Source organism: Panthera tigris, chromosome B2 (genome assembly GCF_018350195.1).
Source record: "Panthera tigris isolate Pti1 chromosome B2, P.tigris_Pti1_mat1.1, whole genome shotgun sequence".
Lineage (NCBI taxonomy): Eukaryota > Metazoa > Chordata > Mammalia > Carnivora > Felidae > Panthera > Panthera tigris.
The window spans coordinates 11,556,448-11,581,366 of NC_056664.1; the positions used below are offsets into that span (position 1 = coordinate 11,556,448).

General features: G+C 42.5%; 1 protein-coding gene and 1 long non-coding RNA gene across 10 annotated transcripts in view; one reads left to right on the forward strand and one right to left on the reverse strand.

The window, feature by feature from the left end:
- Nucleotides 1-27: 27 nt before the first annotated feature.
- LOC107180315 lies at nt 28-22,146 on the reverse strand. Of its 2 annotated transcripts, XR_006217478.1 has the most exons (5): nt 22,093-22,141; nt 21,678-21,771; nt 4,263-4,553; nt 2,989-3,193; nt 28-1,631 (listed from the first exon to the last, which is right to left on the reverse strand). It is a non-coding gene; the product is annotated as an uncharacterized LOC107180315 (long non-coding RNA). The 2 variants fall into 2 exon arrangements; XR_001511084.2 differs by lacking the exon at nt 21,678-21,771 and having other exon boundaries at nt 22,093-22,146.
- Nucleotides 22,147-22,258: 112 nt separating this feature from the next.
- The window catches only part of NUP153 (nucleoporin 153), a 92,011-nt gene continuing 89,350 nt past the window's right edge, over nt 22,259-24,919 (forward strand). For 4 of the 8 annotated variants that reach the window (XM_042985650.1, XM_042985658.1, XM_042985653.1 and 1 more), the window contains exon 1: nt 22,261-22,286. The gene's annotated coding sequence lies outside the window, so the exon portion shown is untranslated. Of the gene's footprint in view, nt 22,287-24,919 lie in introns of all 8 variants that reach the window. The other 4 variants (XM_042985651.1, XM_042985657.1, XM_042985660.1 and 1 more) reach the window with 3 other exon arrangements.

Here is a 24,919-nt window from a genome sequence, read left to right on the forward strand (position 1 = left end):
TGATGTATATGAAATGTATATCTATAGTATGTCTGTTTGGAGACAGACGAGACTGCACACGAAAATGCAGATGTGAGTGGTTTCTAGAAAATCGTAAGGTACTGGATTTGGTTACAAAACCACTTAGGTAATCTCTTATACATGAGCAGATGAAAAAGATCTGATTGCCTAAGAATGAGGTTGCGAATCCCTCTTTGCAGAAAAGGTTACAGAATGCCGTTCTTTACAACCAAAGAACTTACATAAGACTGAACGTTTTTGCTGTCCCCTCGTTTTGTGTGTACATATATGTCTGACTGTGAGTTTGGTGCCACACTCCTCTTGGCTACCAGGCCACATGTAGCTGTTCTGTGTCCTGTTTCATAAAGCACACTGAAAAATCTCACAGCTATATTCCTTAGTCTTCCACCCGGCCACCACCTGCTGGTGCGACGTTGTAGGGTAACTGTTGACAATGCCTGGGGCTCCGACTCCACCCTTCCTTACCCCAGGGTTGTGGTTCGGCCTGGCCGGCAGGGGGGATTCAGAGAGCAGTATTACTGTTAAGAGAACACAAGGACATGCCCGGAGTTGGGTTTGGGGAGGGGAGGGGATGTTGATTTTTGTCTTTTTGTGGTTTTTCGTTTTGGATCGGTAGCTTTCGTCGTGTGGTTTTGCTGTTGTTAATTTTACTTAAATTCTGGGAAACACTGAAGGCATGGGATGAGCTATTAAGTTCACAGGTGCCCGCTTCACCGTGCTCGCAGCAGATGATAGAATGCAGGTGATCCTGCTGTCCACGTCTTCATTGGCAGGGTTCTCCTGGTAACCGAGACGTCGAAGGATTACGCATGTGGAAATTCTTACAGAAGTACTTTTTGCGCTCGTTCTGTAGATGCCTGTAAAATTGGTGTGGATGTACAGCAATAAATGTGTTGTGGGAGAGAGAGAATGTGTACATTCTCTAAGTTTTTCTTTTCAGTTCTTAGCATCAGTCAATGAGTAAGATTTTGGAGACTTGAATGAAAAGCTGCTGTTGATGACTTTTGTGTATAGTGAGCCGACTGTAGTATTCTACTATTGTCTGTTTAAAAAGAAAAAGAAAAACTGTAATTTATATCCCCTTTCAACTTTATTGTATTTAATTGGTACAGATTGTGTGTGTGTGTCCGTGTGTGCGTGTGTGTGTTAGAATACAGACTGTCTAATTCAGATTTTAAAACATCGGTTGTTTGTCTTTAATAACCCTGCCAATTAGCTTCAGATCTAATTTCCCGTATTGGTACATATATATATGTGTCTCCGTAGCTTGAAGGGTAATAGTAACAGCCAGTATTCAATAGCCACAGCCAACCGTATGAGGCACGGTTCCCAGCATTTGAAACATAGCATCTTGCTTAATCCTCACAGCGGCGGATGCCATAGGTGCTGCTGTTACGTATTAGGTGTTTGATGATGGAAAACCGAGGTCAGAGGGGTGGGTCAGTGGGACGGTGACAGATCCGGGATTCAGCCCGTGCTTCCATCAGTCTCCTCCCCGTGTCGTGTCTGTGACGTATCATGGAAGAAGAGGCCTCTGACGACAGGGCACCTCCAGAGTACGGAGGGGGCGGTGCTGAGTCTCACGACTTCTGAACTGACCAGCGCGACACCTGCAGTAGACAGAACAAAAATCTCCATGGCTCACCGTAGCCTTTCTGAAGAGGTCAAGAATGAGACATAGTCAGGGCGCCTGGGTGGCTCACTCGGTTAGGCATCCAGCTTCTGCTCAGGTCATGGTCTCACAGTCTGCGGGTTGGAGCCCCACGTCGGGCTCTGTGCTGACAGCTCAAGGCCTGGAGCCTGCTTCGGATTCCATGTCTTCCTCTCTCTCTGCGTGCCTCCCACCCCCTGCTCGTGCTCTGTCTCTCAAATAAATAAAAACATTTAATAATAAATAACATTTAATAAAACATTTAATAATAAATAAAGATAATTAGGTATAGCTTGTCCTGGACAGACGAGTGTCTTTCGTAGACTTCCAGGGGAAAGTAGAGAGTGGGGAAGGCCCAAAGTTATTTGAATTTTATAGCATAGGATCGAGGGAGGAAAACAGTTATTTAATATTTAAATAAGTGATGACTACAAGTAGAATTCAAGACAAATTGAGCAAATTGTCATTCCTTCTCCTAGAATGAGATCATTGGCATTTGGTCACCAACTTTGTCATTATGACTTGGGAAGAGCAAACTGGTTTTAGCATATCAGATAGTTAAGTACAGGCATGTGTTTGACAGCTGATTTCCAAAGTGCAGTGTTACTAGTGTCCTCACATTTGTTGACATTTATTTGGACACACATTTTACCATAACAAAAATCGAGTCTTGTGTTTCTAGGGCACCAGCTTTTGGGAAGAATGACTTCATAAAAATACCTCTAGAGTTAAGGAAGAGCAAGATAATACTTCTGCTTAGATAGCTTTAGTCAATACTTATTTTAACAATTACAATATTTAAGCTTTTTTTTTTTTAAGTTTACATATTTATTAAGAGAGAGAGAGAGCAGGCGCACACACATGCTTGCACATGCAGGGAAGGGACAAAGAGAGAGGGAGAGAGAATCCCAAGCAAGCCCTGTGCTGTCAGCGCAGAGCCTGATGTGGGGCTTGATCCCACGGACCATGAGATCATGACCTGAGCCGAGATCAAGAGTCGAATGCTTAACTGACTGAACCACCCAGGTACTCCTACAATATTTAAGCTTTAGAACAGTTTGGGGCGGGGGAAAGACAACTATTGACATGATTAATCTTTATTTTTAAAAAATAAAGTTCTCTGGTATATCATCAAGAAGTCCCGAAAGAAGATGTGATTGAATAAGAGTTCTTGCTGGCTTTTCTGAATGAAAAGAGCTAAAAATAGAAAAATATGCCACCAGGGCACAGTGATGTAGAGAATTTTTGCATTCACCCTTGAGCTTGCTTATTTCAGTAACATGAGCACAAGTTTCTTTGCATAATATTGGGCGTACCTCCTACGATGAAAAATAACAAGTCAGCCTGTAATACTCAGGTACTCCAGCCTGGAGGGAAAGCAGTGTCTTCTAATGCCCAGCAGTGCCCCGGCAGACAGCTTGGGGCTACTGGAGCATCTCACTAGTGGGGAGCCTGGACTGTGGAAGGCTCCACGAGAAGGCCATGCCAGCAGGCAACTTCTGCCCTTTAAGACAGTATGAACTGGAATGAAAACAAAATTCAAAATTCAGAAATTTAACCTGCTTGTCACTTGTTTCTAATCCCCTGAGGTAAGGGGAAATATTAGATACAGTGAGTTGATTTGAAATAAAACTTAGTCTTTATCTTTCAGATGTGCTGGGACACACACTGACCTCTGTGTACTCTTGGAAAAAGTTCTGTTTCCCCTCTATGATGCTCACTAGGTACCTGGGTCATTGCACACAGTTCTTAGAAGACTGTGACTCCGGAAGATGCTTTGGGTGCCCCAGTCACCGTAATCTGAGCCCAGTTGGCAATGACCAGCATCCTGAAGCTAACTGTAGGTTTTCTCAGCACCGGATTGTCCCTGAGAAAGGAATTCTCAAATCCCTATGGGACCCTCATCACGAAGACACTCAGAGGCTGATGAATAGAACAGTGAATGTTCTACAAAGAAAGAGGTAAGTTTTGAAATTGGAGTCTCTGGAAGAAAATCGACTTGGAGAGGGAAAACAAAGTTCCAGTTTGGTTTTAGATAGCATAAACCAACTTGACCCTTTCACATAACCAAAAACACCTGTAACTAGATTTTAAAACTGGAACACATGGGTGCTTATAACAACTTCAAACCATTATTTGGGGCCTTCCTTTCCTAAATATCTGCCTGAACCAAACCATACCAAGATGCTCTTAGATTTCTTTGTTTTAGTTATGTCTTTACTTAGCCTAGAATGGGTTTTTGGGTACAGCCTGGAAGAGTAGATATGTTTTTCTTTGACTAAACATCTGAGCCAAAAGCCAGGCCTTCATGTAATTGGTTAGTCACTCTTGCCTGAATCAGCATAATTTGTACCTAGTGTATGGTCAACCACAAATGAGCCAAGCTATTTAAAAACACTAGAGTTAAATGCTAGCCATAGCAACTGCTATGAAAGGAGCATTTTACCAAGAATGAGGCTGTAAGGTCTAACCCCAGTACCACTTGCATTCAAGACTGTCTTGATGACATGGATGCCAATTTCCCACATTTTCCCCTTGCCATTTTATATATAAAGGTACATATTTGTGAGAAAGCTAGAGTATTAGTTACCTGTTGCTGTAAATTGAAGTACTCTTAAATTCAGTGGCTGAAAACAATAATAAACATCTCACGTGATTTCTGTGGGTCCAGAATTCAGGAGTGGCATTTCTAGGTCGTTCTGGCCACAGTGGCTCAGAGGTGGTAGTCACGGTGTCACAGCTGTAGTCACCTGAAGGGCACACTTGGGCCTGGAGGACACACTTCTAGGGTGACTTACACAGCTGGCGCTCCCTCACCGTATAGACCCCTTCATGCTGCTTGACCTCATGATACGGTGGCTGGCATCCCCAGTGAGTGGTCCTGGGGGACAAATAGAAGCCACATTGCCTTTTGTGACCTAGACTCACAAGTCACACTGTGTCACTCCCACCACTCTTTGTACATTAAAGTGAGTCATGAGACCAGCCCCCACTGAAGGGAAGGAAATTAGGCTCTTCCTTTTGAAAAGAGGAATGTCTAAGAATTTGTAGACATATTTTTAAACTTCCATTGCTAGTTAGGAGTTACATAGCTAAGGCCATGGGCCAAAGCAAAGCTAACTAGAACTTATGACCGAATATAGGAATTAACTCTTATTTACATAAGCAATAGAGTCAAAAGGAAAGCCACATTTTCATGGAATAAAACACATGTTAATAAAAAAGTGAAAATACTATGATTATTTGAATGTGTGAGTTATGGCCAGAAATCAAACTGCACCAATATTCCTGGGGGAGGCAAATGATCCCAAACTATTAATTATGTTTCTATTTATAGTTATGTTTTCACATTTGATTCTTTTCAGATTTGCTTCTTAAAGGCACAAGCACATGAATAGATTTGATGGTTTTGCTCAACATAGGAAATGAGTCTTAGGAAATTCAAGCATATTTTTTACTTATTAAGGCAAGTAATTGTAATGATTAGCTTTTGAAATAAAACTGCCAACAAAAGAAGGGTTTATAGGGTTTATTTTCTGAAGATACTGACAATGGTAGGATTATTTTATTATTAAAACATGATACACACCCAAGTGTTTGGAAGTAAGCGAAAGGGGTTCAAAGCTCTTGAAGCTTATAAAATGAAACTAAAATTTTTTCTAAGTTTACTTTGAGAGAGCTGGCATGCAAGTGGGGGAGGGGCAGAGAGGGGGAGAATCTCAGGCAGGCTCCGTTCTGTCAGCACAGAGCTCAACTCAGAGCTCAACCTCAGGAAACTGTGAGATCATGACCTGAGCCAAAATCAAAAGTCAGACTCGGAGCGCCTGGGTGGTTCAGGTCAGGATCTCACTGTTTGTGGGTTTGAGCCTTGGGTTGGGCTCTGTGCTGATAGCTCAGAGCCTGGAGCCTGCTTCGGATTCTGTCTATCTGTCTGTCTGTCTGTCTCTCTCTCTCTCTCTCTGCCCCTCCCCCGCTCACACTGTCTCACTCTCTCTGTCTCTCAAAAATAAACATTAAAAAAAAATTTTTTTTTAAGGAGCAAGACTGTCAACCGACTAAGCCAGCCAGGTGCCCCTCTAAAATCCAAAACAGGATAACTAGAAAAAGAAATGTAAAGTGAAGGGATTTGGGGGGAGGAGCTAAGATTGCAGAATAGTAGGAGGACCCTAGGCTTGCCTCATCCCCTGAACACAGCTAGATAAGTCAAGTCATTCCGAACACCCAAGAAATCGATCTGAGGACTGACAGAACAAACTGCACTAGAGGGAGAGAAGAGGCCACATCATCAAAGGTAGGAGGTGCGGAGACGTTTGGGGGAGAAACAGTGGGTGCTGTGGAGGGGAGGGAGCCCTGGCTGCAGACACAGGTGAGAGGCAGAGAGAGGAGCACACGGGATCACACAAGGAAAACACTTCCCCAAAGCCATTGGGAAAATGAGAGCGGCTGATTTTCATGAGCTTTTGCAGCCAGCGGGGCTCAACGACCAGAGTTTTGGAGGTCCACAGTGTGCTGCAGTGCTCCAGTACAGGAGGTGAGCAGGTAACCCAGGGGCAGACTGCGTGACCTGAGGTTTGTCTGAGACTCACCGAGAGAGACTGCTGGATCTTCTTGGAGCACATCTGAGAGAGGTGGCATTGCCTCTCTGGTGACAAAGGAGCGGGCAGGCAACATTTCCCTCCCCCGCCCCTCAACACAGGCACAGAGACACCTGCTGAGGGAGGCTAACCTGGACGCCGGTTCTTTAGTGCAGTTTGCTCTAAACCCCATGCTCCTGCATGCTGGTGCAACCACCTTTCTGGGTCAAACGTGCATCAATCCCAGTGAAGCAAGACCCTCCCCAGAAGATCAGTGCAGGTCCCCACCACACCGGGTCCCTAAAGTTTGGAGTTTTAAAACTCAGCCAGTCTGGCTGGGATAGAGCCCAAAGTGTACTGTGCTGCTCCAAACAGGCAAGCAACCCAGATACAGACACTGTGAAAACAGCAATCAAAAACACCGAGGATGCACGAGGGGAAATTATTCGCTCCTCCAGGAGGTCTGCCCTGATAGCAGCAAGCACAAACTCTGCTCTCCCAGGACAATGGAGCTGGCTGGTGCCATTTCCGTCTCCTGCCCCTCAGCCTGAACCGAATTCAGTAAACAGCACAGCACCAGCACTGGCTGCCTAACCTGCTTACACCAAGCTCCGCCCCCCCTGCACTCTGCTGATAACTGCTTTTCTCCAGGAAGTGTGTCTGAGAACCAGCGTAGCAGGCCCCTCCCCCAAAAGACCAGTACAAACACCAGCTTGCACCATGCCTACTGACCAGAGTTCTCCAAATCTTCAGCTCTAATGGAAATAGCATCAGGTCTCTTAAGCAGACTAGAGCAAACCTATTAAAAACTTGCCACACTCTGGCCAAGATCCAGACAATCCCTACTGCAGGCAAGGAGAAACCCTACAGAGGAATAACCTGAGAAACAGAGCAGCCATAACACAGCATCAGAGTGCATGCAGCATACACCAGAGACACTTCTTGAAGCACCAAGCCCTGGACATTATATGACCTCTCCTTCATAAAGCCATTATTCTTGGGAGCCAGAAACATAACAGGCTTTCCTAACACAGAGAAGAAGATAGAGACCTAGACAAAACGCCAATTCATCCCTAAAGAAAGAATAAGAAAAGGTCATGGCCAGCGATCTAATTGAAACGGATATAAGTAATATGCCTAATCCAGAATTTATTATTTTTTTAATTTTTCTGATCCATTGTTTAAAGCAACAATCATAAGGATATTTGCTGGGTTTGAGAAAAGCATAGAGGACATCAGGGATATCCTTACTGCAGAGATAAAAGAACTTAATCAGGCCAAAATGAAAAATGCAATCACCGAGATTCAAAAATAACTGGGTGTAATGACCACAAGGATGGAAGAAGCAGAGGAATAAATAAGTCATATAGAAGATACAAGTATGGAAAACCGTGAAACTGAGCAAAAGAGGGGAAGAAAAATCTTGGATCAAGAAAGTAGACTCAGGGAACACAGTGACTCAATGAAATGTAATAAAATTTGTGTCATAGGAGTGCCAGAAGAAGAAGAAGAGAGAAAAGGGGACAGAAGGTTTATTTGAGGAAATTATAGCTGAGAACTTCTCTAATCTGGGGAAGGAAACAGTTAAATACAGGAGGCACACAGAACTCCCAACAAAATTAACAAAAGCAGGCCAACACCAAGACATATTATAGTTACACTTGCAAAATCTAAAGTTAAAGAAAAAATCCTAAAAACAGCAAGACAACTTACAAGGGAAGACAAATAAGGTTAGCAATGATCTGTCCACAGAAACTCGGCAAGCCAGAAGGGAGCAGCATGATATGTTCAGTATGCTGAATGGGAAAAAAAGGCAGCCAAGAATACTCTGTCCAGCAAGGCTAGAATAGAAGAAGAGATAAAGAGTTTCCCAGACAAACAAAACCTAAAGGAGTTTTGACCACTAAACCAGCCCTGCAAGAAATATTAAAGGGGACTCTTTGAGTGGGAAAGAAAGACCAAAAGCAACAAAGACTAGAAAGGAATGGACAAAATCTCCAGAAACAATGATAAAACAAGTAATAAAATGGCACTAAATTCATATGTATCATTAACTAGTCTGAATGTAAATGGACTAAATGCTCCAATCAAAAGACAGAGGGTGTCAGAATAGATGAAAAAAACAAGACCCATCTATATGCTGCTTACCAAAGTCTCATTTTAGACCTCAAGACACCTGCAGATTGAAAATGAGGGGATGAAGAAACATTTTCCATGCAACTGGAAGTCAAAAGAAAGCTGGAGTAGCCATACTTATATCAGACAAACTAGATTTTAAGCCAAAGACTGTAACAAGATGAAGATGGACACTATATCATAATAAAGGGGTCTATCCAACAAGAAGAGCTAACAATTGTAAATATTTATGTCCCCAACTTGAAAGAACTCAAATATATAAAGCAATTAATAACAAACATAAAGGAACTCATTAATGATAACAATGATAGTAGGGGGACTTTAACACCCATTTATGTCAATGGACAGATCATATAAGCAGAAAATCAAAAGGAAACAGTGGTTTTGAATGACACAGTGGACCACATGGACTTAACAGGTATATTCAGAACATCCTATCTTAAAGCAGCAGGATACACATTCTTTTTGAGTGCACATGGGACATTCTCCAGAACAGATCACGTACTAGGTCACAAATCAGGCCTCAACAAGTACAAAAAGAGTCAGATCATACTATGCATATTTTCTGGCCACAACACTATGAAATTTGAAGTCAATCACAAGAAACAATTTGGAAAGACCACAAATACAAGAAAGAAAATAAAGAAAATCCTATTAAAGAGTGAATGGGCCAATGAGGAAATTAAAGAAGAAATTTAAAAAAATACATAGAAACAAATGAAAATGAAAGCACAATGGTCCAAAACCTTTGGGATGCAGCAAAAGCAGTCATAAGAAGAAAGTATGTAGCAATACAGGTCTACCTCAAAAAGCAAGAAAAATTTCAAATATGCAACCTAACTTTACACCTAAAGGAGCTAGAAAAAGAACAACAAAGAAAGCCTAAAGCCAGCAGAATAAAGGAAATAATAAAGATTCGAGCATAAATAAATGATACAGGAACAAAAAAAACCCAGTAGAACAGATCAATCCTGAAATCAGGAGCTGGTTCTTTGAAGAAGTTAATATAATCAATAACCCTCTAGCTAGACTTATCAAAAAGAGAAAGAACCCAAATAAATAAAATCACAAATGAGAGAGAGAAAACACCACAGAAATACAATTATAAGAGAATATTATGAGGGGCACCTGGGTGGCTCAGTCGGTTAAGCAGCTGACTCTTGGTTTCAGCTCAAGTTGTGATCTCACAGTTCGTGGGTTCACGCCCTGCATTGGTCTCTATGCTGCCAGTGTGGAGCCTGCTTTGGATTCTTTCTTCCTCTCTATGCCTCTCCTCCACTCACTCACTCTCTCTCTCTCTCTCTCAAATAGATAAACTTAAAAAAAGAGAATATTATAAAAAATTGTATGCCAATAAATTGTGCAAACCAGAAGAAATGGATAAACATACAAAGTACCAAAACTGAAACAGGAAGAAATAGAAAACTTGAACAGACTGATAACCAGCAAGGAAATTGAATCAGTAATCAAAAATCTCCCAACAAAAAAAAGTCCAGGGCCAGATGGCTTCACAGGGGAATTCTACCAAACATTTAAAGAAGAGTTAATACCTATACTCCTGAAACTATTCCAAAAAACAGAAGTGGAATGAAACCTTTCAAATTCATTCTACAAGGCCAGGATTACCCTGATTCCAAAACTAGACAAAGACTCTACTAAAATAGAGAACTAAAAGCCAGTATCCCTGATGAACATGGATGCAAAAATTCTCAACAAAATATTAGTAAATTGAATCCAACAGTACCTTAAAAGAATCGTTCACCATGATCAATTGGAATTTATTCCTGAGTTGCAAGAATGGCTCAAATTTGCAAATCAATCAACGTGATACACTGCATTAATAAAAGAAAGGATAAGAACCATATGATGCTCTCAATATTTGCAGAAAAAGCATTTGACAAACTACAGCATCCATTCTTGATAAAAAATCCTCAACAGAGTAGGTTTAGAGGGAACATATTTCAACATAATAAAGACCCTATAGGAAAGACCCACAGATAATATCATCCTCAATGGGGAAAACAGAACTTTTACTCTATGGTCAAGAACAAAACAGGGATGCCCACTCTCACCACTGTTATTTAACATACTACTGGAAGTCCTAGCCTCAGCAATCAGACAACAGAAAGAAATAAAAGACATCCAAATCAGCAAGGAAAAAGTCAAACTTTCACAATTTACACATAACATGATACTCCATATGGAAAATCTGAAAGACCGCACCAAAAAATTGTTAGAACTGATATCTGAATTCAGTAAGGTTGCAGACTATAAAATCATGTACAGAAATCTGTTGTATTTTAGTATACCAATAATGAAGTAGCAGAAATAAAGCAATCAATCCTATTTATAATTGCACCAAAAACCAAAAGATACCTAGGAATAAACCTAACCCAAGAGGTAAAAGATCTGTACTTTGAAAACTATAAAACACTTGTGAAAGAAATTGACTATTACACAAAGAAATTGAAAGACATCCCATGCTCATGGAGTATAAGAACAAATATTGTTAAATTGTCTGTACTACCCAAACCAAGCTACACATTTAATGCAATCCCTGTCAAAATACTACCAGCATTTTTCACAGAACTGGAGCAAACAGTCCTAACATTTGTATGGAACCACAAAAACCCCATTAGCCAAAGCAATCTTGAAAAAGAAAAGCAAAGCTGGAGGCATCACAATTCTGGACTTCAGGCTGTATTACAAAGCTGTAATCATCAAGACAATATGGTACTAGCACAAAAAATAGACACGAAGGGGCACCTGGTGGCTCAGTTGGTTAAGCATCCAACTTCAGCTTAGGTCATGATCTCATTGTTCATGGATTCAAGCCCCATGTTGAGCTCTGTGCTAACAACTTGGAGCCTGGAGCCTGCTTCAGATTCTGTATCTCCCCCTTCCCCCCACACACACCCCCATCCGCATCTCTCTCTGCCCCTTCCCTGCTTGTGCTCATGCTCTCTCAAAAATAAATAAACATTACGGGCACTGGGTGGCTCAGTCAGTTAAGCATCTGATTTTGGCTCAGGTCATGATCTCGTAATTCATGAGTCTGAGCCCTACATTGGGCTCTGTGCTGACAGCTCAGAGCCTGGAGCCTGCTTCAGATTCCGTGTCTCTCTTTCTCTCTTTCTGTGCCCCTCCCCCCCCAATATAAGTAAACATTAAAAATAATTAAAAATAAATAAATAAACATTAAAAAAAACAGATTAATGGAACAGAATAGAAAACCCAGAAATGGACCCACAACTATATGACCAACTCTTCTTCGAGGAAGAATACTGAAGCAGGAAAAAACATCCAGTGGAAAAAAGAGAGTCTCTTCAACAAATGGTGCTGGAAAAACTGGACAGCAGCATGCAAGAGAATGAAACTGGACCACTTTCTTACACCAAACACAAAAATAAATTCAAAATAGATGAAAGATGTAAATGTGAGACAGGAAACCATCAAAACAGAACACAGGCAGAAACCTCTTTGACCCCAGCTGGAACATCTTACTAGATGCATCTCTGGAGACAAGGGAAACAAATGTAAAACTAAACTACTGGGACGTCAGCAACACAAAATATTCCCGCACAACAAAGGAAACAAAACTAAAAGGCAGCTTACAGAATGGGAGAAGATATTTGAAATGGCATATCTGAAAAAGGGTTAACAACCAAAATATGTGAAGAACTTATTAAAACTCAACACCCAGAAAAACAAATAATCCAGTGAAAAAATCGGCAGAAGAGGCACCTGGGTGGCTCAGTCGGTTCAGCATGTGGTTCTTGACTTTGGCTCAGGTCATGATCTCATGACCCTGTGGGTCAGGCCCCACATCAAGCTCTGCACAGAGCATGGGGCCTGCTTGGGATTCTTTCCCTCTCTCTTCCTTTGCCCCTCCCTAGTTTGCTCTCTCTCTCTTTTTCTCAAAACAACAACAACAACAACAACAACAACAATAAATAAATAAATAGAAGACATGAATAGATATTTTTCCAAAGAAGACCTACAGATGGCTAACAGACACATTAAATGATGTTCAATGTCACTCATCATCAGGGAAATGCAAACCCAAAGTACAGTGAGATATATCACACCTGTCAGAATGGCTAAACTTAACTCAGGAAACAACAGATGTTGGCGAGGCTTTGGAGAAAGATGAACCCTTTTACACTGTTGGTGGGAATGCAAACTGGTGCAGCCACCCTAGAAAACAATATGGAGTTTCCTCAAAAAGTTAAAAATAGAACTGCCCTACGATCCAGCAATTGCATTACTAGGTATTTACCCAAAGGATACAAAAATACCAATTTGAAGGGATACATGCACCCTGATGTTTAGAGGGGCCTAATCAATAATAGCCAAATTATGGAAAGAGCCTAAAAGACCACTGAATGATGAATGGATAAAGAAGGTGTGGTGTATGTATACCATAGAATATTAGCCATACCAAAAAGATCTTGCCATTTGCAACAACGCGGATAGAGTTAGAGAGTATTATGCTAAGTGAAATAAGTCAGAGAAAGAGAAATACCATATGATTTCACTCATATGTAGAACTTAAGAAACAAAACAGATGACCATAGAGGGAAGAAAAAAGAGAGAGAGGCAAACCATAAAACAGACTTATTTTTTAAGTTTATTTATTTATTTTGAGAGAGAGTGAGCGTGTGAGTGGGGGAAGGGCACAGAGAGAGAGAGAGAGAGAGAGAGAGAGAGAGAAAATCCTAAGCAGGCTCTGTGCTGTCAATGCAGAGCCTAATGTGGGGCTCAAACTCACAAACCATGAGATCATGACCTGAGCCAAAATCAAGAGTTGGATGCTCAACTGACTGAGCCACCCAGAAGCCCCTAAAAGAACAGTTTAAAAGGGAAAACAGGTTAACAAATATTAAAAATAAGCTAACAAGAAATGGTACAGATATGTAGAAAAGGATATTTGGATAGCTTCTTCCTGTTTAAAATTACTCTTCAGTCAGCTCAAACTCAGCACCAGGGCTCTTTCCACCCCTCTTTGGTCTGTCCCCTGAGCCCCTTGGCTCCCAGGATGGGGCTCCTCAAGATGCGTCTTGTCTGCCAGGGTAGGTGCCTGTAATTTATCATTCTCTGTTGCCTTCTGCTGACCCCTGGTTGAGAAGTAACTTCTCCCACCTAATTTTTGGACACAGACCTCCTTCCCGGCTTTATCCACCACTGATGTCAGTAATGGTTAGTCCCCCAAGAAACTTACTGCAGGACAGTTTTCTCCCAAGAAGCTTGGCAAACTGCCTCTGCTGACCAGGTTTCCCCGCTGGCCTTGCACTGGTACTTTTGAGACTCAGCCTTTCTGCTCCCAGATCTGGGCTGCCCACCACACAGCCCCTGCCCTGGCACTCGGTACTGTTCCCATACAGGGTGAACCCGGGCAGTCACAGTGACTCTTAACTCCAGGCTTTCTTCTGCATCATTCAGGGGGTCTTTCAGGACCCCACAAGAAGGACCAGATGCGTGCTTTCTGGAGCCTGGAGCCCACCTACCTATTACCTCTGACCTACCAAAGCAAGACGGGGAGGGTGCCAATGGAGAAGCAGAGCAGCAGCCTAGGCAGTGTCGAATTCTCCCTCAGGCTATCTTAGCTTCTACTGGTTTTGCTAATGCCTTACCCCAACGCATGGGGGACTGGGTCTCCTCTTACAGACCAGGAATCACCCAAATCATAGGCAACAAAAGCAAAAATAAACAAGTGGGAATACATCAAATTAAAAAGCTTCTGTAGAGCAAAAGAGATGATCAACATAATGAAATAGATTGGAAGGAAATATTTGCAAACCACCTATCTGGTAAGGAGTTAATATCCAAAATATACAAGGAATTCATACAACTCAATAACAAAACAAAACAAAACAAAAAACCCTCAAAACAAACAAACAAAACAAACAAAAAACAACCATCTGAATAAAAAATGGACCAAGGACCTAAGTAGACCATTTTTCAAAGAAAATATTCAAAAGGCCCACAGGTTCATGAAAAGGTGCTCAACATCACTAATAATTAGGGAAATTCAAACTAAAACCACAATGAGATATCTGTTAAAATGGCTATTATCAAACAAACAAACAACAACAACAAGAACTAACAACTACTGGCAAGGATGTGGAGAAACGGGAACCCTGGTGTGCTATTATTGGTGGGAATGTAAATTGGTACCACCAACATGAAAAATAGTATAGAATTTCTTCAAAAAATTAAACATACAACTACCAGAGGCTCCTGGGTGGCTCATTCGGTTGAGCATCTGGCTTTTGGTTTTGGCTCAGGTCACGATCTTGCAGTTTGTGGGTTTGAGCCCCACATTGGACTCTGCTACTGATGGCATGGAGCCTGCTTAGGTTTCTCTGTCTCCTTCTCTCTCTGCCCCTCCCCAGCTCGTGTTCCTATTCTCTCTCTCTCTCCCTATGTGCCAATCAATGGATTAATGGATAAAGAAAATGAGAAGAAAGAGAAAGAAAGAGAAAGGGAGGAAGGAAAGCAGAAAGGAAGAAAGGAAGGAAGGAAGGTAGGTAGGAAAAAACTTGGTATATATATATATATATATATATATATATATATATAATGGAATATTATTCAGCCATAAAAAAGAAGGAAATCTTGCCATTTGCAACAACACGGATGGACCTTGAGGACATTATGCTAAGTGAAGTAAGTCAGACAAAGAAAGACAAATACCATATGATGTCATTTATATGAGGGATCCAAAAAACCCAAACTCAAACAGAATAGATTGGTGGTTGCCACAGGTGAAGGATAGGAGGCGAGGGAAATGAGTGAAGGTGGTCAAAAGGTACAAACTCACAGTTATAAGACAAATAAGTTCTGGAGATGTAATATCCAGTAGGGTGACTATACTTAACAGTATTCTATTTTATATCTGAAAGTTGCTAAGAGAGCAGATTTTAAAAGCTCCTCAACACAAAAAATGTAGGGGATGTGATGGATGTGTTTGTGGTGGTAACCATTTTGGAATATGTACGTAATATCAAATCGCTATGTTGTACACCTTACACTTACACACTGCTTTATGTAAATTAAATTTTCATGAAGCTGGAGAGAAGAAAAAGTCTTAACATGGCTGATCTCTCTACTTCTAACCTCGCACTTCTCCCACACTTCGTACTGACAGCAGAGTTCACACCTCTGTTCAAAGAACAGTAGCATGTCTTTTATATGCATTATCCCATTTAATTCCTGGAACAATCTGTAGGATGAACATTATCATCTCCATTTTGCAGATGAAGAAGTGGAAGAAAAAAGATCTGAGAAAATTTCTCAAGGTTGGATGGCAGCTGAATGGCAGCACCAGGCAGGTCTTAAGTTTGTCTGACTCCAAAGTTCAGCTCTTTCTGTTGAACCATGCTAATCCCGCTTGATCTGACTTCAAACCACCCTCACAGGTGTCCTTCTTGTAATTGTGCCCTCGCCCCAGGCTCGCTGTACTATCTTTAATATCTCTCCAAACCATGCTTACCTATAGCTCCAAGGCTCATGCTCTTTGTTCAGTCTCACTGCCTGCCCTCTTTTATTTTTTATTTTTTTAGTGTTTATTTATATTTGAGAGAGAGAGAGAGAGAGAGAGAGAGAGAGAGAGAGAGAGAAAGCTAGCATGAATGGAGGAGGGGCAGAGAGAGGGAGACAGAATCCGAAGCAGGCTCCAGGCTCTGAGCTATCAGCACAGAGCCCAACATGGGGCTCAAACTCATGAGCAGTGAGTTCATGACCTGAGCCGAAGTCAGATGCTTAACCGACTGAGCCACCCAGGCACCCCTCGATGCTTGCCCTCTTAATCAAAGATTGTCCTTATTTTTCAAGGACTAGTTCAAATTCAACTACTCAGAAAAGCTTTCCCTGATGCCCTTCACCTTTCTCTCTTCGTGAGAGATTCAGATTTTCTCTCAAAAGTGTGTAGTTTATTTTGCGTCATAATTGTGTTTCCATGCTTAGGTTGCCAATTAAACTTTCAGTTGCTTTTCCATATTTACCCACCACTACCCTTCCTGTGCCCCACATTTAGTCAAGGGTTTTGTGCAGTTCTTAGATGTATGTCAAATTGTAACATTTTTAATTTTAAGAAAATAGCTGGTGTGGGTTTCACTTATATTTCATGTTACGAATTTTCTCTTTAATTAATATTCATTGAAGGAAGGGGTCCTAAAAATGCAATAGTAGAATGCATTTCCATCAGTCAATCCATGAAAGCATAAAATTGGGATAAAAATAAGTGATCAAATCAATCAGACATTGTTCCAAAACAGTTATATATCAGTTAATAGGAACTGGGACAACTTTTTGTGGTATAAATCAATGATTTCAGGGGGTGCTGGCCAAAGGGCATATGAGACCATTCATTGGGATTTGCAAAGAAAAGACTTCTGACTGTATGTTTTGCCTCGATGATTTACCTACATTTTCTACTTATACTATAATATGTAATTATAGTCGATCTATAGCATGTTTTAAAATTGGTTAGGGAAAATTCTCTCCACTTTTTTTTTTTTAATATCCTGGCAATTTTCATATGATTACACTTTAAAAAAATTTTTTTTAATGTTTATTCATTTTTGAGAAAGAGACAGAGCATGAATGGGGGAGAAGCACAGAGAGAGGGAGACACAGAACCCAAAGCAGGCTCCAGGCTCTGAGCTGTCAGCACAGAGCCCAATGCTGGGCTCAAACCTGCAGATGGTGAGATCATGACCCGAGCTGAAGTAGGACATTTAACTGACTGAGCCACCCAGGTGCCCCTCATAGGTTACGCTTTTAAATTTAGAATAATTTGTCTGGTGTGGTGGGTAGTGAGGGGGCATGCTGTTTTTGTTTAGAAGATATGTTTTAATAAGCTGTTTGAGATAGAAGGATGAGGCTCACTAGGCTTGGCTGCAGTGAGCTAGTTTTTAGACATCACGTGTTTGAATGGCTCTACGTGAGAAATGAAGGGGATTACCAGTTTTTGCTAGTGGTAAACACTGTAATATTAGAACTCTCAGAAAAGACAGACATTTTGGATTATAAACATCCTTTGAAAGAACATCTAAGGGGCGCCTGGGTGGCTCAGTCGGTTAAGCGTCCGACTCCGGCTCAGGTCATGATCTCGTGGTCCGTGGGTTCGAGCCCTGCGTTGGGCTCTGTGCTGACAGCTCGGAGCCTGGAGCCTGCTTCGGATTCTGTGTCTCCCTCTCTCTCTGACCCTCCCCCGTTCATGCTCTGTCTCTCTCTGTCTCAAAAATAAATAAATGTTAAAAAAAAAATTAAAAAAAAAAAAAAAGAGAACATCTAAGTTTCAGAACAGGAAGGAAAGCCCTAGTAAGAGAGAAGAAAAGCAATTAGGAACTGGAGACCAAAAACAAGTGGAGGTAGGGGGACAGAGATAACTCATTCTTATCCCCCCCCGACCTAAAAACTCGAGTTTTAATGCCCATGATGAGACAAGGCATCAGCCCATTTGAGGTAGAGAATTGGAATTGAGATGTCTACATAAAAGTGGGATGTTTGAAAAGCTGTTTCCCTAACAGTGTACTGTTAGGGAAAAAAAAAAAAAAAAGAATAAACTCAAAAAAAAAAAATCTGTGCACTGTCATAAAGTGATGTAAAACTTTTCATGTATATGTGTGTTGGCAGGTGTGGAGGTGGGAAACAAAAAGTTTCCCTTAAGAATTTGTAACCACACACCTACCCGGGTGTGACTTTTTACTTCCATCATGCACTCACAACGCCAATGCTAAGATATTAACATAAATAGTGGTCCTGGAGTCGTGAACCTCTGGAACACCTACATGTAACAAATCTAAAATCTCTTTGGGGAAATAAGCCCTCAACCCAGGCCATATGGACATACACATATGAAGCCCTGGTAAAGATGAGTTCCCAATAAAAAATTACAAACCACTAAAGTATACATCAAGAAGGAAGGAAGTCAGTAGATAAAAGAGCAGGAGGATTAGAATCTCAAGAACATAAGATGTAGGGGCACGTGGGTGGCTCACTTGGTTGAGTGTCTGACTCAGGTCCTGATCTCACAGTTCGTGGGTTCGAGCCCTGCATCGGGCTCTATGCTGACAGTTCTGAGCCTGGAGCCTGCTTTGGATTCTGTGTCTCCTTCTTTCTCTGCCCTTCCCCCACTCTCTCTCTCTCTCTCTCTCTCTCTCTCTGTCTCTTTGTCTCTCTCTCTCTCAAAAATGAGTAAATGTTAAAAAATAAAATAAAATGAGAGACTCTTAAAGGAAGAGCTTCAAGAAGAAGCGAATTAGGGGCGCCTGGGTGGCTCATTCGGTTAAGCGTCCGACTTCAGCTCAGGTCACGATCTCACGGTCCGTGAGTTCGAACCCCGAGTTGGGCTCTGGGCTGATGGCTCAGAGCCTGGAGCCTGCTTCCGATTCTGTGTCTCCCTCTCTCTCTGCCCCTCCCCCATTCATGCTCTGTCTCTCTCTGTCTCAAAAATAAATAAACGTTAAAAAAAAATTTTTTTAAATAAAAAATAAATAAAAAAATAATAAAAGAGAAGAAGCGAATTAAACTCAGAAAGAAGAAATAAGAGCCAAGAAAGAGTGGTGAGCAAAGAAAATGGTCCGTATTTGGTTAAATCTAAACAAGCAGCACAACTTATACGGGAGTATGCAAATGAAGTGTGACTAGAATGTGGTCAACAGTGTGAGAGGAGAAGTCATATGAGTGAAAGCACTTGCATTGTTTTGAAGAAGGATAGAGATACTGATCAAGTCAGAGAATTTATGTTAAAGTTTAAAAGTAACCACAGAAGAAAGGAATGAAGGGAGGAAGGGGAGAGAGAGAGAGAGAATGTTGCAGTTTACAAACCAATAGAAGGAAGGGAAAGGCGGGAATAACAAAGCCATCCATCCATTCCGAAGGAAAGAATGAGGTCACCTGGGTGGCTCTGTTGTTAATCATCTGATGTTGTTAAGCATCTGACTCCGGCTCAGGTCATGATTTCATGGTTCATAAGTTTGAGTCCCACATCAGGTAAGCTTGACCCTCGCTTTGGGCGAGCACCAGCCCTGCATCCGGTAAAACATGAACCCCACTTCGGGCGAGCGCGGCTTCTCTCTCTGTCTCTTTCTGCCCCTTGCTCACTTCCGCCCCCTCCCCCCCTCAAAAGAATGAAGGGGAAAAGCAACATAGAAGAAGCAGAGTAAATAGAATGAACAAAATAAGATAACAAATCTAAATAAATCCATAATCACAATACATGCAAATAGTCTAAACTCACCATATTTTTTCCAAGAAGAGTTTTTTTCCCAAAGACAACTCTCCTGGTCGCATGCGAGCAGGTGAGCATAGGAAACTGTGCTGTTGTAGGTGTAGGGGAGGGAAGAGGCTGGGTCCCATCCCATGCTACATTAGAAGATGTTCACTTACATCTGCACACTTATTCACTGCACAGAGTTGAGGCTCAATGGTTCAATTTCTCTAGAGAATAAATCTCTGGACTCCTGTGGAGGCGGGGGACGAGAGCATCCCCTGCTTGCCCAGGGCGGGAGAGAACTGGGGATCAATGTGTGTGGACCTGGGCTCTGGCCCCACCTCATTCTCAGCCATGGGCCTCCCTCCAGCTTTCAACACTGCTGGGAGTCTCCAGGGGATGCTATTCCAGTTTGCAGAAACTCCCCCTCCCGGTCCTTGGCTCACAGTGTTCTCTGACTTGCTCAGTGAGTTTACCGCTTTCCTGTTTGCTTGCCCACTCCCAAAACTGTGACAAAACCTTTTTGTCCACTGTTTTCTTTTTCTAGTGGCTTCATACCCTTCTTAATTCATTCTTAATTCATTGCTGTCACACATGTTGGGTTTGGGGAGGAAGAAGATACAGAAGAGTAGGGTTAATCTGCCGTCTTTAACCAGAAGCCCTTGACTGAGTTCTTTCTACGCCACACTTCCAGTGTAAACCCTAGGAGAACTTGAAAGCCACAGCTGATAATCGGAGGCATTGTCACGGAAGAGGAATTTGAATCGTACGCAACCCTCAGTGTATAGACCAATGGATGAAAGCTCTCGGGGGGAAAAAAAATGTTTAACTTTCACAAAAGGAATTTCGAAACGATCAGAGCTGTCCTAGGAGGTCAGAGACCATAAGCACTTGAGTCATCCCTTCCCCATCAATTGTTCCGGAAACACGATGATACCTTTGTTCAAGTAATTCCCTTCAGTTCTTTTTGGAGATAAGTAGTAATGCATGCGGGTAAACACCTGAATCCCTTTTGTACATGGGATCATTCGTGTCTTCTGGTCAATTAAACTCGGGGTCACGGCCAAATATAAAGGTTCTTCCTTGAAGTATGTGAAAAATCTGGGTAGAGCTCATTGGAGTTAAGTGGCCATTTAGACATCAAATTTGTTCTGCTTGGGGCATGGGAAACAGTATAATTTAGTGGCTTTAGAGTCAGAAAGAACTGCATTCAAAACAGTCCCTAATGCTTGACAGCTAGGCAAGTGAACTTAGGCAGGATACTAACCTCTCTGAGCCTCGATTTCCTTATCTGCAAAATGGGAGCAACAACACAGGCTTCACAGGATGGTTGTGAAAATGAAATGAGATGCCGCTAGTGAGCCTGGGAAGCCTGGTAGATTGTGGAATTCTGGTACATGTCCTTTCTCTTTTGTCCTCCCCACATCTCCATCACCCTGATGCTACCAGTCACTGTGCTGACAGCTCCGAGCCTGGAGCCTGCTTCGGATTCTGTGTCTCCCTCTCTCTCCGCCCCTCCCCCCATCCAAGCTGTGTGTCTCTCTCTCTCAACAATAAATAAACATTTATTTACTTATTTAAAAAATTTTAATATCTAGTTTTGAGAAAGAAAAGAGCTTGAGCAGGGGAGGGGCAGAGACAGAGGGAGACACAGAATCTGAAGCAGGCTCCAGGCTCTGAGCTGTCAGCACAGAGCCCGATGTAGGGTTGGAACTCATGAACCACGGGATCATGACTAGAGCCCAAATCGGATGCTTAACTGCCTGAACCACCCAGGTGCCCAATAAATAAATAAACATTTTTAAAAAATAAATAAATATACACAAAACAATGCAAGGGTTGGGGGGAGATCGCCTTTTCAGTCAAGAGAGCACTGTTGGCAAGACTTGCTAAGTTTCCCTAAGGATCAGGTCCATTCAGGCTCAGTCCCCAGTGCAGGACCCAGCTCCCACTCAGAGAGAACAGCTGTCACCAGGGGACCACTCTCCACCCCTCAGGAAGCGCGGCCTCCAGTTCCGGAGAGGATAAAGTCCAAGCAGTCTGGGCACCTGCAGAAGCTGAAGAAATAACTCACCCCTTCATTGTGGGACTGACCTAGCAGAACTCTGCAGTCCTTCCAACCTGTGAAGTCTGATTTCTTTGGTCCCTTACTCCATCTCTGTGTCAACCTTTCAGGAAGAAAGGCCATCTTGTAGAAGAAAACTCGTTTCCTTTATTTAATTTTTTAAAAAAGATTTTGTATTTAAGTAATCTCTATACCCAATGTGAGGCTCAAACTTATGACACTGAAGTCAGGAGCCACCAACTGAGCCAGCTAAGCGCCGCTGGTTTCCTTTATTTACAGTCTCTAGCGGAGTATTCTGCAGACAGTAGGCATCTGTTATAATATTTCCTAATCAATCAACTTCAAAGAGAAAGATGTATTTCTCAATGATGTCAATCTGGAATGAGATATTATGTGTAAATTTACTCTCCTAAAAAAAACTTACTGGAAGTTGCTTAGTCTACATTCCCTTTTCTGCCTCCTGTCCAGCCTGCCTCCCTCCCTCATTCTTCAGGCCCTTTGCTCTGTTATCTGACGTGGGGTAGTATTCTGATGTCATAATAACAGAAATGACTGTTTTGGTGAGACAGGTCAATAATCCTCGCTGACTTTTATAAATACCAACAACCATCCCAGGGGGTGAGTCTTTCCTACCATTACTTGTGAATGATTTTCTGCTGGTGTGTCTGTTCTCACTCCTTAGGACATACTCCTTTAAGACCTGCAAGTTAGCTCAGTACTCCTTACCTCATTTTGGAATAAAATAGGCCAATGATCTTGCTAGCTGAATGTCTCCTACCTACCTTGCCATATTCACTTTTTTTTCTTAAAAGGTGAACTGTTCTCTCCAAATCGGTTAAGAAAGCATTTAGCAATAATTTAAACAATACAAGCAGTTTAAAAAATCTTACTTCTTGGGGCACCTGGTGGCAGAGCTTGTGATGCTTGATCTTGGGGTTGTGAGTTTGAGCCCCGCATGAGGTGTAGAGATTACTTAATAAAAAAAATAATAATAAATATTACTTAATAATTTATCTACTTTAGCCATCTTATCTTAATTGCTTAGGCCATTCTTCTGGAAGTATCCCCAAACCATGAAAAACTGGACTGCTTAGATGCGTTGATGATTCTTTGTAAGAGCCAAGCAGCATTTATGTTACTGGGAAATCGTTTTGCATTTGACACAGGATGGAGATACATTTTTGGCATGGCCCCGTTTGGTGGGTTAGACTCAGATTCTCTTCTGGGAACCTGGAGAGGACAGTGGGAAAAGTGGGATATGAGCTAGGTAACAGGCAGGGTGCCTGGGTGGCTCAGTTGGTTAAGTGGCTGGCTTTTGATTTTGGCTCAGGTTATAATCTCGCAGTTCATGAGATTGAGCCCCGAGTTGGGCTCTGTGCTGACAGTGTGGAGCCTGCTTGGGATTCTCTCTCCCTCTCTGCCCCTCCCCTACTTTCTCTGTCTCTGTCTCTGTCTCCAAATAAATAAACATTTAAAAAAGAGCTAAGAGGTGATGGGACACATGAACATCCTCTTGGCCTTCAGGTGACCTGCCCTTTGAAAGATGGATACAGAACTCCATACTAGATTTTTGGTTCTGTGTAAGGAATCTTTAACCAGATATGGGGGCGCCTGGGTGGCTCAGTCGGTTGAGCATCCTACTTCAGCTCGATCTAGCAGTCTGTGGGTTCGAGCCCCGCGTCGGGCTCTGTGCTGACAGCGCAGAGCCTGGAGCCTGCTTCCGATTCTGTGTCTCCCTCTCTCTGCCCCTCCCCTGCTGATACTCTCTCTCTCTCTGTGTGTCAAAAATAAATAAACATTAAAAAAATTTTTTAAAAACCAGATATTGCCACTCCAGGGGTAAGGAAGAAAAGGAAAGAAAAGGTCAGAGAGCCATCGCAACTGAGTATGAAAGAAAGATGATAGAGTTTGCTAAAATACATATTCCTTTGTTTAGATAATTCCTTTATTTCTGAGAGAGAGAGAGAGAGAGAGAGAGACAGAGAATGAACCGGGAGGGGTAGAGAGAGGGAGACAAAGGATCCGAAGCAGGCTCCACCCTGTCAGCACAGAGCCCAATGCAGGCTCGAGCTCACAAACTGTGAGATCATGACCCAAGCTGAAGTCAGACACTTAACCGACCAAGCCACCCATGCACCCCAAAATACATATTCCCACTTCAACCCCACGGATTGTGTAGGCCTTGGGTGGAGCCTGAAAATCCGTGTTTTTAATGTTTCCAATCTGATGCTGATGCCAGAATTGGTGGACTACTGTGGAAGGCAAAGTGCCTGAACAAATCAGGATCTAATTTGTTAGCCTGGCTTTGAAAAAGAAAAGTCCTGGGATGTTAGGATACTTTCCTTTGTTCTCTCCTTATCCTCCTAATCTCTTGTATTCATTGCCTCAGGGGAAGCATAAGCCAGGGTGTAAAGGAAATAACCTTCCAGGATCTTCCAAAAACCTAAAATCCTTAAGGGGATTAGATACACTGGAGAAATGTTGGAGAGCTGAAGGATAGGGGTATTGAGGAGGGTGGAGCCATCCCTTGAGAAAGACTGGGCGGGGGGAGGAAAAGAGGGGTGCCTGGGTGGCTCAGTCTTCAAGCATCTGACTTCGGCTCAGGTCATGATCTCACTATCAGGTGAGTTCGAGCCCCGCTTTGGGTGAGCCCTGCTTCTCTCTCTCTCTCTCTCCCTGCCCCTCACTCACTGCCACCCTCTCTCTCAAAAAAAAAAAAAAAAAAAAAAAAAAAGATTGAGAAAGATATTCTAGAGGCAGAGAGAATATTGGGGGGTGGTGAGGGGAGAGAAGAGGACAACTTTGTATCCTCTAGAGGTACTGTGTTCCCCCTGGGGGAAGGGCTCTGGGGAGACAGTAAAGCCTGAGCTAGTCTGGAAAATTCCATGGCAAAGCACACCATGCTTCACTCCCCAAAGACAGAACCCCAGCAGTGCAGTAAGGACCCAGAAAGAGATAGCTACACTGGGCATCGAGGCAGCTGGGACCTTCGAGGGTTTCAGGAAGCGTTTGGAGCCTTGGTATGACGCCAGGATGACACATGTGCCTGAGGGGAGCAGGGGAAGAAGAACAAACATGTGAATTGGAGGGACCAGAAGGCCAGAAAGAGGGGTGCCTTGGCAAAAGTCTGCATGGACAGACAACATCAAGAAACAGCCGGCCCCCCACGGTAGTACGTGAGCCCTAGAAACAGCTCTGGAAAAGGGGGGGGCACAGTTAAGGCCTGACGTGACTTTGCTTCCGCTCTGCCT